Raw genomic sequence first — 12,480 nt, forward strand, 5'->3', positions numbered from 1 at the left:
ATATGCCCTGTATCTGCCAGGCAATAAAGCCTCACTTTGGATTGCCGGAGCCTGTCTGCCGCATGTGAGTACCCGAACCCATGCGTAAGTCTTCGGATTCCGCAGGGCTAGTGTACGGCGCGTAGCGTTCTCTAGCGAAGCTAGCCGGGGTCCTCTGCTATCCCGTACGTTAGCCCACAAACCCTAAACAATGCCAACATCACATGACCTTGGAAAGCTTGGAAAGTATAACGTCTTTCTTTTCTCTTCGCCGCCGCGCGAATCCGAGCCATTTATTGGTCCGCCTTGGCCAAGTAGTCAGCGGCAACCATATTTGGTCCTACTGTTCCTGTATACCTCCCCCGGGGGAGCAGAGTTTCGCGTCTATCCGCCATCTTTAGTTCCACGTCGTGCAGGAAAGACTCGTCACGCATGTAGGCTCCGCCGTGCCCGTTGCAGCAGGGGGGGGGGGCGGCGAAGTCCGCACGTGGGCGTGCTTCCGGCTGCGCTGCGTGACACAGCCACAGTTGCTGACCTGCGCACAACTGGAAAAAGAATTTGGTGCGCTGGGAAGATGGCTTTTCTGTCACGGTGGCACCGACGGCGCGGCGGCTCGTGGGAATTAGACGCGCAACTCTGGAGGAACTCTAAAGTGGGCAGGTGCCTTAAACTGGGCGCAACCGTCAGGCCGTGCATTCGCATTGCTATGATACTGCCAGTATTGCTATGATATGTTTACCTGTTGAGTTTGAACTTCTGGTTTTGATAGCTTGTAAAGCATCCTGTGTGTGCGTGTTTTTGCGTGCGTGCATGTGTGCGCGTCGTGTCCGTGTGTGTTTGTACGCGAACGCGTAAGTTTGTGTGTGTGTGCGTGCATGCGCGTGCGTACGTGCGTGTGCGTGCGTGCTGAATGAACTTCACTACGAAGGACCATGCATGGCTAAGTAGAGGAGAAGGGAGCGCACTTTGAGGTGCACACATACGTTTAAGCAGTGATCGGAATGCTTCGTGGGATCCCATCGTCTCAGCCTGGCTTGTATGCATGCACATGCAACTTTCAGAGTGACATTTTCGGGCGAAGTAGTGTATTGCGTAGGATGTGGTGAGACCACGCAGCATGATGTCGCCACTGTGTGTGGGAGCCATCGTGAAGTTTTGTACAATCCGCGGGCATTTCGTTTCCTCGAAGTGTCGGCAGTCCGTCATGAATCTATCCACGAAATAGCAGCTCTGGAGAAGGCAGAATTTAAAGGCGTCATAGGTAATACCTCGTAAGCTGTGGCGATCTTGTCGGACTCGGATAATGTGCGGTCGACCTGGGCCTTCTGTTTTATGCCCCCTTCTCTTGCATTTCGGTCAGAATGTTAGCGCGTATTCTCCGCTACCCAGCACAAGAGAATCAGCGGAGCGGAGCCTAAGTGTATGCAGAGAAAGCAACGCGATGGAGCATTCGTGTGTATGTAGCCTTGAGTCTTGCCCTCCTGTAATTCTATAGTCGCTGCTATTCCCTCTATCTTCACTCTGCCTAAGTTCTTAAGGCGTTGATATTCGCAATATTGATATGCAGATGTAACCATCACGTCAAGAGTCTTTAGGTTGCTCTCGTTCAGAAATATTGCAAACATAGAATTGCAGCACGCGAGCAACTGTTCGGTCACCATTCGGTCACGACGATGGTCATAAGTCTTCGCTGTGTTCGACATCTCCACCCACCTGTCAAAGATACTCAATAGGCGTGTAGCAAAATTCTTTTCTTGTCTTCGCTTCGTCTTGCTTTGCATTGTGAAATTTCTCGCGGAAACCTTCAGCTGTAAGTTTAAATCTTTGCAGCAATGCTGTCTTTACAGTGTATAAGTCCGTCGACACTCATGCCATCATTCTCCCGGAGACATTTAGTGCTTCACCGACCAGACAGACTCAATGCTGTCACCCAATGCCTCTTGCCCCAACCTTGTCCCCCTGCTACTCGTTCGAAGCGATGGAGATCGCATCACGGTCGTCTCTTTGGTCATCAAAGGGAGCCACAAGCTTTATTGAGCAAATTTCCGGACTCTTGGACGGCTGTAGTACTATAGATACCGGGGATTATTCGAGACTTCAGTTTTATCGATAGACTAGCTTTACTCAACGAACTTTTTCTCATGAGTAGCTTTCCCTATTTCAGCCATCCGCTTGGCTTTTCCTTCCTCTTCTCAATTCGCTTCTCTCACTACTGCTGTTTCCTCCCTCCGTTTCCCATTTTACATCTCATACAAATCTAACATCTCGCACAGACAAATCTCTTGCACAGACAAATCCAAGCTGCTGGCCAACGTTAACAGCTTTCCCAGATCCATCTTTTCTACCACGGTAAACAGGTGATAATTAAAAAGAGACCCTGGCAGTGTAGCCGATGTTTTTGTCACCGTCACCTCGGTGAGCAGGATGAATTGCAGACACAAAAAGATCAAATATGAAAGAGGCCTTAAGGAATGTTGAAATATTTACAAGAAAAATACATGATAGGAGTGTGTGAAAAACATGCGAATAATACCGAATATCTCTTCAGTTCCTAAACTACAACACTGTCGTTACGCTCCCTCCCTATTCGACCCAATTTATTCTTTATAATTTAGTCGGGTGTCCAATGTCGCTTAGGTAGCATCCGTAAGCGCTGCGCCGTGAAGATGGTGACCGGGACAGCTGGACGAAGCCGCTGGTGTGTGAGTGCCCGTGCACGTCCGTGCTCTGGCCAGCGGAACGGGGCCACTGAGTTCCAGCAGCATTTGTGGAGACTGCTCGAGAAGGCCATCGGAGCATGGCCGCTTCTGCCTTGAGGGTACCTACTCCGTGGGTCCCGCCTCCTTCAGTAGCCTCGAACTACGATCTCTCACCCCACCTGCTCCTCTTCTTCCTCCTTGTTCTCTCCTCTTTCTCCTCCAGCTTCTAGAAATTTGTGAAGTGTTTGCCCCTCCTTCTTCGTTATCGAACTATTCTTCGGAACCTTGTTCTTGACGACCACCTTCCCAGGTTAAAGAGCATAGGTGCAGGACGCCACATTATGGTATCCCGCGGATTGTTGAGGAGGATACCAGGTGTCCTGAAAGTACTCGAAACGAAAGTATAAAGGACACTACCGGCGTCGGGAACCCAAGCCGGCTTGGCATCTGCATATTGGCGTGATATCTGACATTGTCATAGGTTTTCCTCAAACCCAGGGAAAGAACGTAGCGAATACGAGAAGTCCGTTTTGATGTGATTACGAATGCAAGCTGTCCCGTGTACCGATGTTTGGTCGAAAACCATTTTTTGTGGGATGGTACCGACAAACACCCTCAAGCCGCCATATACACTCAGCCGACGTGCATAGACTGCATTCATTTCAGAGCAATCGGCTATAGATTGCTGAACGTATCCGGTGGTTTCCCTGCTTTCAGGAAGATTATAGTTCCTGGACGGTTGTAATATGTGGGTACGCATCCAGTTGCTCAACCTCTGTTTACAAAATTAGTAGTACCTGAATTCCGTCTTTTTGTGATTACGAATCCAAGCTGTCCCAGGCAGCGATGTAAGGTCGAAAGCCATTTTTAGAGGGATGGTGCCGCCCATGCCCATAAACCGCCATAGCATACACTCAGCCGACGTGAATAGACTACATTTCAAACAAATCGGCTATAGATTGCTTAACGTATCCGGTGGTTTCCCGGCAATAAGGACGACTATAATTTCTGGACAATCCTAAGGTGTGGGTACGCATTCAGTTGCTCGACCTCTCTTTTTATGTCTCAGTAGTACCTGATGGAATTGCTCTGTGCAGTTTATCCTTCTTGCCAACCACTACGTCATGCAAGAACAGGAACACGGGTCTGTGGGAAGCAGGCACGCAAGTAAAAATTGCTTTTACAGGGAGAACGTTCAGCCACACACCTCGACGGTCCCGACTACTTACTTACTGATGTGCACTAATTCTTATATTTGTGGAGCACAGATGATTTCATGCTTGAAGAGGGCCCATGCAGATAATCGGCCAATGCGTATTCAGTATTTAGGTTCGCGTAGCTTGCCCACTAAGCCCCTTGATTTCCACTGGAGAACACAAGGCGGTTCCTAAAGACCTGAGGAGGTGCTATCTTTCAAAATACATGCGAATAGAGCAGAGAGAACAGGTGGTGTGGCTGCTTCGACACGAAGGTCAGGCGACGGCGTCTAAACAGCGCGTTACGAAACAGCGAACAACAAACGTGCGCCGATACAAGAGCACGGTATCGAAACAGCACTTGGCAAAAACGCAGAAAACGCGCCAATAACGCCCGAGTGCGCGACAAAACAGCACCATTTTCGGGGAAGCCTAAATGGTCACTTATTCACATTTTTAACTTGTGTACAAACGATTGATTGAGTGACTATTAGGTTGAACGCAGTACCGACGCTAGACAGGCGATAGTGAACGGCTCCATGTTAATTTTGGCCACCTAGGGATCTTTAACGTGGGCAGCAATCTCGAACACATACGCCTTTTCACTTTTCGCCTCCGCCAAAAAAGCGGCCGCTCCGGCCGTCGAATCGAACCCGCGTCATTGGGCTCAGCGGCACAACGCCTTACCCACTGTCACCGTGTCGGGTATGTACAAATAATGTACAGTGTCCGAAATTATCTTCATACGTTTATCTACACGTTGCCTTATTCTACCCAGGAAAATTGTTCCGATTCCGAGACCTTTGGAGAACGCAGCTTATGCATGTTAAAACTGTTGAACATGTGCTAATAGCGATGACGGAAGCATTAAAAGACCCGATATTAATGTTTATATATTATGTTCGGGCTTTTTCTTATCATAGATAGTTTGTCATACTTCCTCTCCGATAAAAAAACTTGTCCATTTCTTGTTCTTGAGGTACTTGTCTGAAGCTGTAATTCGTTTTCTTTAATATTTGTACCATAATGTCAAAGATACATTTGGGTCGATAATTTGAGCATATTGTTTGCGTGCGCCGTTCAAGCATAGCTTGCGGATTTGATATACTCCATTATGACAACTGGAGAGCCCGAAATTTGTGGCTCGTTTTTATGACGTTTCCTCCGTATGGATTCCACGTGCTAGTTTGCATCATTCATTTTCAAAAAAAAAATGGTTGAAGTATCAAATGGTTATATCACGTACCGGCCTTGTTCACTATAACAAAATATGTCTCCACTACAATACAAAAATTTACTACAATGAAGAAATGTTTCCGGCAAGTCGTTTCGTATAGAGAGGGAGGCTATGCGCAGTGAAACTGTGCCTTGGCAAGACAGGCGCTAGTGTCGCCTATTCGCAGTCAATAGAAGCTCCTGCATCGTCTCGTCACCGTCCTCGTCTTCCTTACAAAACTTTTTTTTTTTGCAGAAGAGAATGTGCTTTGTGCTTGTACGTGCTTTTTCAAGATATACCAATCAACTCTGATGTCTTGGTACTGGGAAAACATAGCTATGAAGTGTTATTTATGTCAAGATGTTGGTTTTAGTTCAGCGGCATATAAGCAACATAATTTCAGTATTGGTAGCTTTCATTCGTAGAATAATATGGCGGCTACGACATTTAGAAATGATAAGATACATGTTAGGCTGAAATTGCTGCGCACCATAAGTTTGGTACGCTTGGGGGTTGTAGTGCTGTCTATATATAACATACGTTACGAGTGATTGATCACTTTAGGTTATTCGTTAACCAGGAGTTAGAGTGCAAGGGGCCCAAAATAATTGCATGGGGAAAGCTGTTGGTAATAGGTCTGGCTGAAGTAAGAAATGGCATTGATTTGGACCCCTTAAAACTGCTTAGCTAGATAGTTTAAAATTTTTTGGAAAGGTGGGCTCAATTTGCGAACACAATGAAGGATTTGAAAGAAACCTTTGTGAACAATGGCCTCAAAGGATCTTGGTATCTGGATTAAAATGGTCGTAGCCATAATATTGGGCCCTAATTATTTCACTGAAATATTTAGCGCAACAACAGGAAAGCAAGCTTGCTGAATTGCGAACCGCTGAGGAGATAACAGCCGACATTTTGTCAAATAATGAATTTGTTCTATTAACTTAACTTTCGACTATATATACTTTGGCAACAAACAAGGGATAGCAACCCGGCGACACATACGAATGCATCCACTGTCGCCTTTTTAGGAACAGGAATAGTCTTCCTTATTATTAATTCCTCGGGAACAAACCAGGTATAAAGATTTTGTTATGGATATTACTCAGATTAGGCAACACTTCCTTGGCTCTCAGCTTCCTTTTGGGCACTTGCATGGAGCAAATACCGGCTCCACTGGCTTTAATAAGAACCGTCATTACCAGGCACACCTTATCTGATAATGAAGGCCGCAGATAGAAGTAGTGAGCACAGAGCGACAAACGCGAGAATGAAAGGCTCATATGTAAATTCTCGGTGGCGGTAAAATGTTTCCAATGAACATGGATGATGTCATCACAGCCAGTGAATTCTTGGCATTTTTAGTCGCTTGTATTACCTATGTGGCTACGCCTCTCGCCTCCCCGTCTCGCCTCCGGAAGATGGCGGACCTCCGTAACTCCCAAAACTTGAACTTTCGGCAGTGTTGCAGTTTAGAATAGGAGGTCTTGAACAGAGGGGATGGCGTTCCTTGTATTTGTGCTTGGTTCAGACTGCATGCAAGCATGGTGTTTAGTACTTCTGGACCACCGGAACAGGGGGAGTCAGTTGATCTTTGGTGGATTAATGATCAATAACCTGGGGACAGCACAGTGGTTTGAGATAGGTGGTGAGGCCGTGGAAGGGGTAAGCGAATATATCTTCGTAGGCCAAGTTGTGACCCTGGATTCCAACCATGAGGCAGATATAATGAGAAGGATAAGAACGGGGTAGAGGGCATTCGGCAGACATTCTCAGATAATGAATGGCAGCCTACCATTGTTGCTGAAGAAGAAAGTGTATGACAGCTGCATCTTAGCGGTTGTTGCGACCAAGTGGGGGCACCCGATCCGAGCTCCGTGGCCTCCGACATACAAGTGGTAGCGTGTATGATGCGAGCGACCAGCCGCTGTTGCAGCCGTGAAGAAGTCCAGAAGCCGTAGGCTAACGTAACTGTTTACTTCATAGCGAGAGGTGAGGCGACGCCAAAGAACAATGCCCCGACGGGCGAAGTTACATTACAGGACTCGAGCAGAGCGACAAGATCGATTCGCTGCTCTAACAGGAATGAGTTACAACTCTTGGGCAGCTCTATTTATACCCAAAAGCGATAACGGTCAAACGCAACAAGCGGGAACACGCCACGAACGTCACAGACACACACAACACTCTTTCCAGTGTTCGTTAGTCGTCGGTAGCCTCCGCGCACGTTGAGTCCGAGAGAGCGAGAGAGGAGGACTCCGTTGCAATCCACGGTGCCTCTGTGTCCTTGAAGAGCGTGGAGACGAGCCTCGCCGCCAGCCGCCGAAGTTTTGAAATGCGCCGAGAGCAAAGCGTCTGACGCGGCTTGTCGCAACTTGCCACCGACATGGTTGCGCCTGTTTTTTGAAGGAGCACGCAGGGGCTTCGCCGCACAGCCGAGGAGTGATGCGGGACAGTACGGCGGCGCTGGCCGATTCGTAACAGCTTCTCCGCCGGTGGTCCGAGATCCCGATGGATAAGGGTCTTCAACCGTTGTCCGGAGGGATGCTGTCGAAGTGAAGTGCTCGGCAGACGCTCGACTCCAGGCCTTGGCTGTACGACACCGTGCTGGAGCTTCACCGGGCGGGTCACTGGACTAGTAGTGGCTCCCCAAGAACGTCTCTGGCTTGGTCAGGCAAGCAACAGAACAACACAGGAAGACATAACCGCATCGCCGGGAAGTGCGAAGACAAATCAACACTGAAGATCTACCAGGCTTTTAGTTGCGATAAAATACGCTAATAACTAACTACACTAGTTATATTTTAGCCCAGCAGTACTTTAGACAAGTGCACAAACTTGAAAGGTGACATTTCGCGTGATTGGAAATGTCCCACACACAAAAAAAAATGTAATCGTAAAGGGCGCAACCTGCGTCAGGAAAAATAATGAAATTGAGAAAGTCAGGCGTCTACAGGCTCCGACTTAAGCCATCAGCATTGCCATTCAGTTTCCCCTTTTTATACCGCACTTCAAACGTATACTGCTGCAGAGCCAGACTCCACCGTAGGAGGCGACCGTTCTTTGAGGACATCGTGTGCAGCCACGTGAGAGGGCAGTGGTCGGTCTCTACTATAAACTTCAAACCGGCGAGGCGGCAGGCCAGTTTTTGCACCGCCCAGACGAGACACGCACACTCCTTTTCGGAGGCGCTGTACGCTTCTTCACGAATCGTCAGCTTACGACTTGCGTACAATACTGGGGGCTCCTCATTGTCGTCAGCTTTCTGACACAAAACTGCGCCCATCCCACGGTCACTAGCATCACACTGGACCACGAAGGGCTTTGTGTAGTCTGGCGAGTTCAGTACAGGGCGGCTAGTTCGAGCATTTTTCAGGTCGGCGAACGCCTGCTCTTTTGTTTCGTCCCACGCGACTGTTAGCGGTTCGTTTTTACGAAGCGCGTCGGTTAGAGGGCTAGCCAGCTCAGAGTACCTCGGAATGTACCTCTGATAGTAACCTGCGATTTCCAAGAACGGCCTAATGTCTGTCTTGGTTCGGGGCTGCGGGATGTCTCGGATTGCCGCTACCTTACCTTAAGAAGGTCGGCGATGACCCCTACCTATAACGTGACCAAGGTAAGTGACTTCCGCGCGGGCCATTTGACATTTAGGTGCCTTGATCGTTAAGCCAGCTTCACGCAAACGTGAAAGCACGGAGCGCAGGTGTTCCAGATGCTCCGGCCACGAGGCGGAATAGATAGCCACGTCGTCTAAATAGGGCAACGCAAAGTCGTCGAACCCCCGTAACACTTTGTCTATGAGACTTGAAAAACAGTATGTCGCGTTTTTTCAGCCAAAAACTCAAAACCTTTGGTCTGAAGGTCCCCATGAGTGAAATAAACGCCGCGTAACGGCTAGCTTCCTTCGTCAGCGGAACCTGCCAGTATCCCCGCACTAAGTCAAAAGTGGAAATGAAGCAAGCGCTGCTTACTTTCTCGATACGTTCCTCTATGTTCGGTATCGGGTAGGTTTGGTCTCTGGTGACAAGGTTTAACTTCCTATAGTCTACACATGGTCGTGGATCCTTGCCAGGAACTTCAACCAGTATCAGGGGTGAAGTATAGTCGCTTTTGCAAGCCTCTATCACATCCAGAGCCAACATTTTCTGGATTTCAGTTTCCAGAATTTCGCGCTGTCGCGGCGACACTCGATATGACTTTGAACGCACGGGCTGGGAAGACGTAAGCTCGATGTCATGCGTTAAGAGGGAAGTTCTGCCGGGCTTATCCGAAAACCGGTCCGAGAACTCTTCCAACAGTGCATCCAACTCACGTTTTAAAGCAAAGCTTTCTACCTCTACCCCCCAAGGGTTCTTTCGCGACCGTTGGTGTCACCAGAAAACTCCAGCGAACAAATAAAAGAATTTACAGGCACCGCCGGGAATCGAACCTGGAACTAATAGACTAACAAAGCGAGAGCCCGTTGTCTTACCGATTCAGCTACGAGCCCACGCGAACACGCGAATACAAATGGTGTACTGACCAAGCACATCTACGGGTTTACCCCCTGCCTTCTCGCTGAATGCCACGCTGAATGTCACACGACCACTCACGCCCGTCTAGCGGCCCTGTGCGCACCTTGCTCATGTGCTAAGAGTTACAAAAATTAAAGGAAGCTCACACCAATCCATGGAATCTCACTTTTAGTACGCCAATGTGCTAAAGCCTGTGGCCTCCCGTGTTCACGTAAAAACTCACAGCTCCTTGTCGTCCGCCCTCACGCCAAATCAAGGAATACATTCAAATACTCCTTGATGACCAGGCCATCACTCCAAACCCTCAGCATCAAGATCCTGGGCCTACATTTCCAGGCCAACACCAAGAGTGACGTCTCCTTGCAGCGCCTCAAAAACAGCATTAATCAAATCATACACATGGTCAGGCGAGTTGCCACCAAGAAGCGAGGCCTAAAAGAATCCGGTACCTTTCGATTAATTGACGCTTTTGTCCTTTGGAGAGTTACTTACGACAAACCCGTTTCTTCTTCTCGACGAGGAAGACATAGAGATGCTTTATATAATGATTAGGAAGGCGGTTGAGCAGGCCATTGGTCTTCTCATGAGTGCGTCCACACTGAGGCTGCTTAGCACGGGCTCCTCAACACGGTAGAAGAGCTGATAGAAGGCCATCTTTCTAACCAGAAGGTCCGACTCAGAACTGCGGTGGGTAATCGCGTGCTTCACCAGATTGGCTGGGCAGCCCAGAAGGTCGCTCCGCTTGACGTACTCCCAGACTCTTGGTGACTAAAACTAAAGATGCTCCCTTTGCTTAGAAATATGAACCCCTCACATGACGAGGGTCAACGAAAAGCACGGGCTCAAGCGCTAAACACCACCCTCGGTGAGGCTCATGCAGTTATCTACACAGACTTCTCCTAACATCGAGGGCAGCAACACGCCATCATCGTGGCTACCTCCAGAACCAACCTCCTTGCGTGTACCTCGCTTAGGACCCAACAAATGACGGCAGCAGAAGAGGCAGCCATCACCTTCGCTCTCACTCAACCAGGGGTTCGGAGGGTAGTCACCGATTCCCAGCAAGCCTACTGGAATTACCAGTCGGGTTGGGTGTCCTGACCTGCACTGTGCGTGCTAAAAAACCACTCCCCAAACGGTTCCATTCAGCTCATCTGGACACCGCCTCACGCTTCAATGGAGGGCAACAAATACACCCAAACAAGCCTGCGATTTTACCTCCCGTGCTATGGAGCTGCACGAGGACAGTCACCCGCTTGTCACGTCCAGAAAGATAATCCAGCATTATCGCCTTCTGATACAGACCGTACCATCGCCTTACGCTGACCTTTCCAGAGAACAACAAACTACCCTACGGCTCATACAATCCGGGCTCCTTCCCACAGCCTACGCGTCTTTACGTAATGCATCCGAATCGCTACGACGCTGAATGTAAATTTTAAGTGCGAATGCACTTCTTAAGCGAGCTTGAAGCGTCCGCCACCGTCCGCATAGCAACAGCTGCGGGTGCGCGCGCTCCTCGTCTTCCTTGGCAACGGGGGGAGATGGGCACGCGCTGCCTGGCCGCTGACATGGCACATACCCACGTGGGGGATTGGCCAGGAATCTCCTCGTCTTCCTTGGCAACGGGGGGAGATGGGCGGGCGCTGCCTGGCCGCTGACATGGCACATACCCACGTGGGGGATTGGCCAGGAATCGGGCGTGAAAAGGGCTAATGCACCCGCTTAAAGGAGTACTGACACGAAATTTCAAAGCTAAGATCCGCTCTAGCAATCAAGTACAACGACAACACAAATAGGTGTCTGTGAATAAATGCATCTTTCTTTCTTTGTAGTTGTGTGTGTGTGTGTGATCTCTCTTTCGCGAACATTACCGAACCGCGCAAATTCAACTCGTGCATTCGCACTTTCACATTCTTCCCCTCGGGGAAATGCGGGGAATTTTTTTTCTCAGAAGTAGGAATACTCCGCCGCGTAATCGGGGTGTGCGACTTTAGCCCTGAGCACCCTCCTCTCTTTCCGTCAACTACACAACAAGAGCAATGGGAGATGCTGCTGTCCAGGCCCTCTCTACCTACCCAGCTTCAGCGGGTGGACAGAACACAGGCCGCACAGACTGCATATGGGCCCCACAGAAGAAGGAATCACTCCCCAAGGCTGCACTCTGGGCCGTTCAGAAATCTGAACAGAAGTATTTCTTCCTCCTGCTTCTCAGCCGCAAGTCTCGTCGCCTCCGTCCGCGGCGCAGAGACGGAGAAGTCAGATTGTCTAACACCGGGTTGGAGCTTACTTTGATTTTATAAAAAAATGTTTCCACTCTTGCTACACCAATACAACTCAACCAAACACCGTTCATGCATCATGCATTGATTTAACCTTACCAAAAATATCTCTTTGAACTAATAAATGGTGTGGTTAAGTGCATTTCACTCCTCTCTGGTTTTACTATTTGTAGAGCGATGTGAGTGATTTTAAGTGACGTCGCATGAGTAATCGTTATGGGTGCCGTTTACAGCTTTGCTTTCCAACCACATTCACGGGGTGGATTGGCGCGATTTTTTTTGGTCAGGTTCCAGCTCCGCCTTCGTTACTAGGTGCTGTTATCACCCGCCGGTGTTCGAAGTGTTCCGCCACAACAGATAGCGGGCGCAAGCTGCGTCCGCCAAGCTGTATGTCACGTGATGTTTGAGAGTGTATATTATCAGCCATCGGAATAAACGGGGGGGGGGGGGGGGTCTTTCGTTCGTAACCTTCAGCGCGGCTGTACGATTCCCTTCTGGCTTGCGCCGGCGCTTCGCGCATGCGGGCTGTGTCTCGACATGGTGTCAGAAGTGGGCGGTAGTCAACTATCTCTCTGAGGCCGGGTACAGCAGCGTTCC

This window comes from Haemaphysalis longicornis, unplaced genomic scaffold (assembly GCF_048455015.1).
Source record: "Haemaphysalis longicornis isolate Haplotype H1 unplaced genomic scaffold, Haemaphysalis longicornis Haplotype H1 scaffold_1, whole genome shotgun sequence".
NCBI lineage: Eukaryota > Metazoa > Arthropoda > Arachnida > Ixodida > Ixodidae > Haemaphysalis > Haemaphysalis longicornis.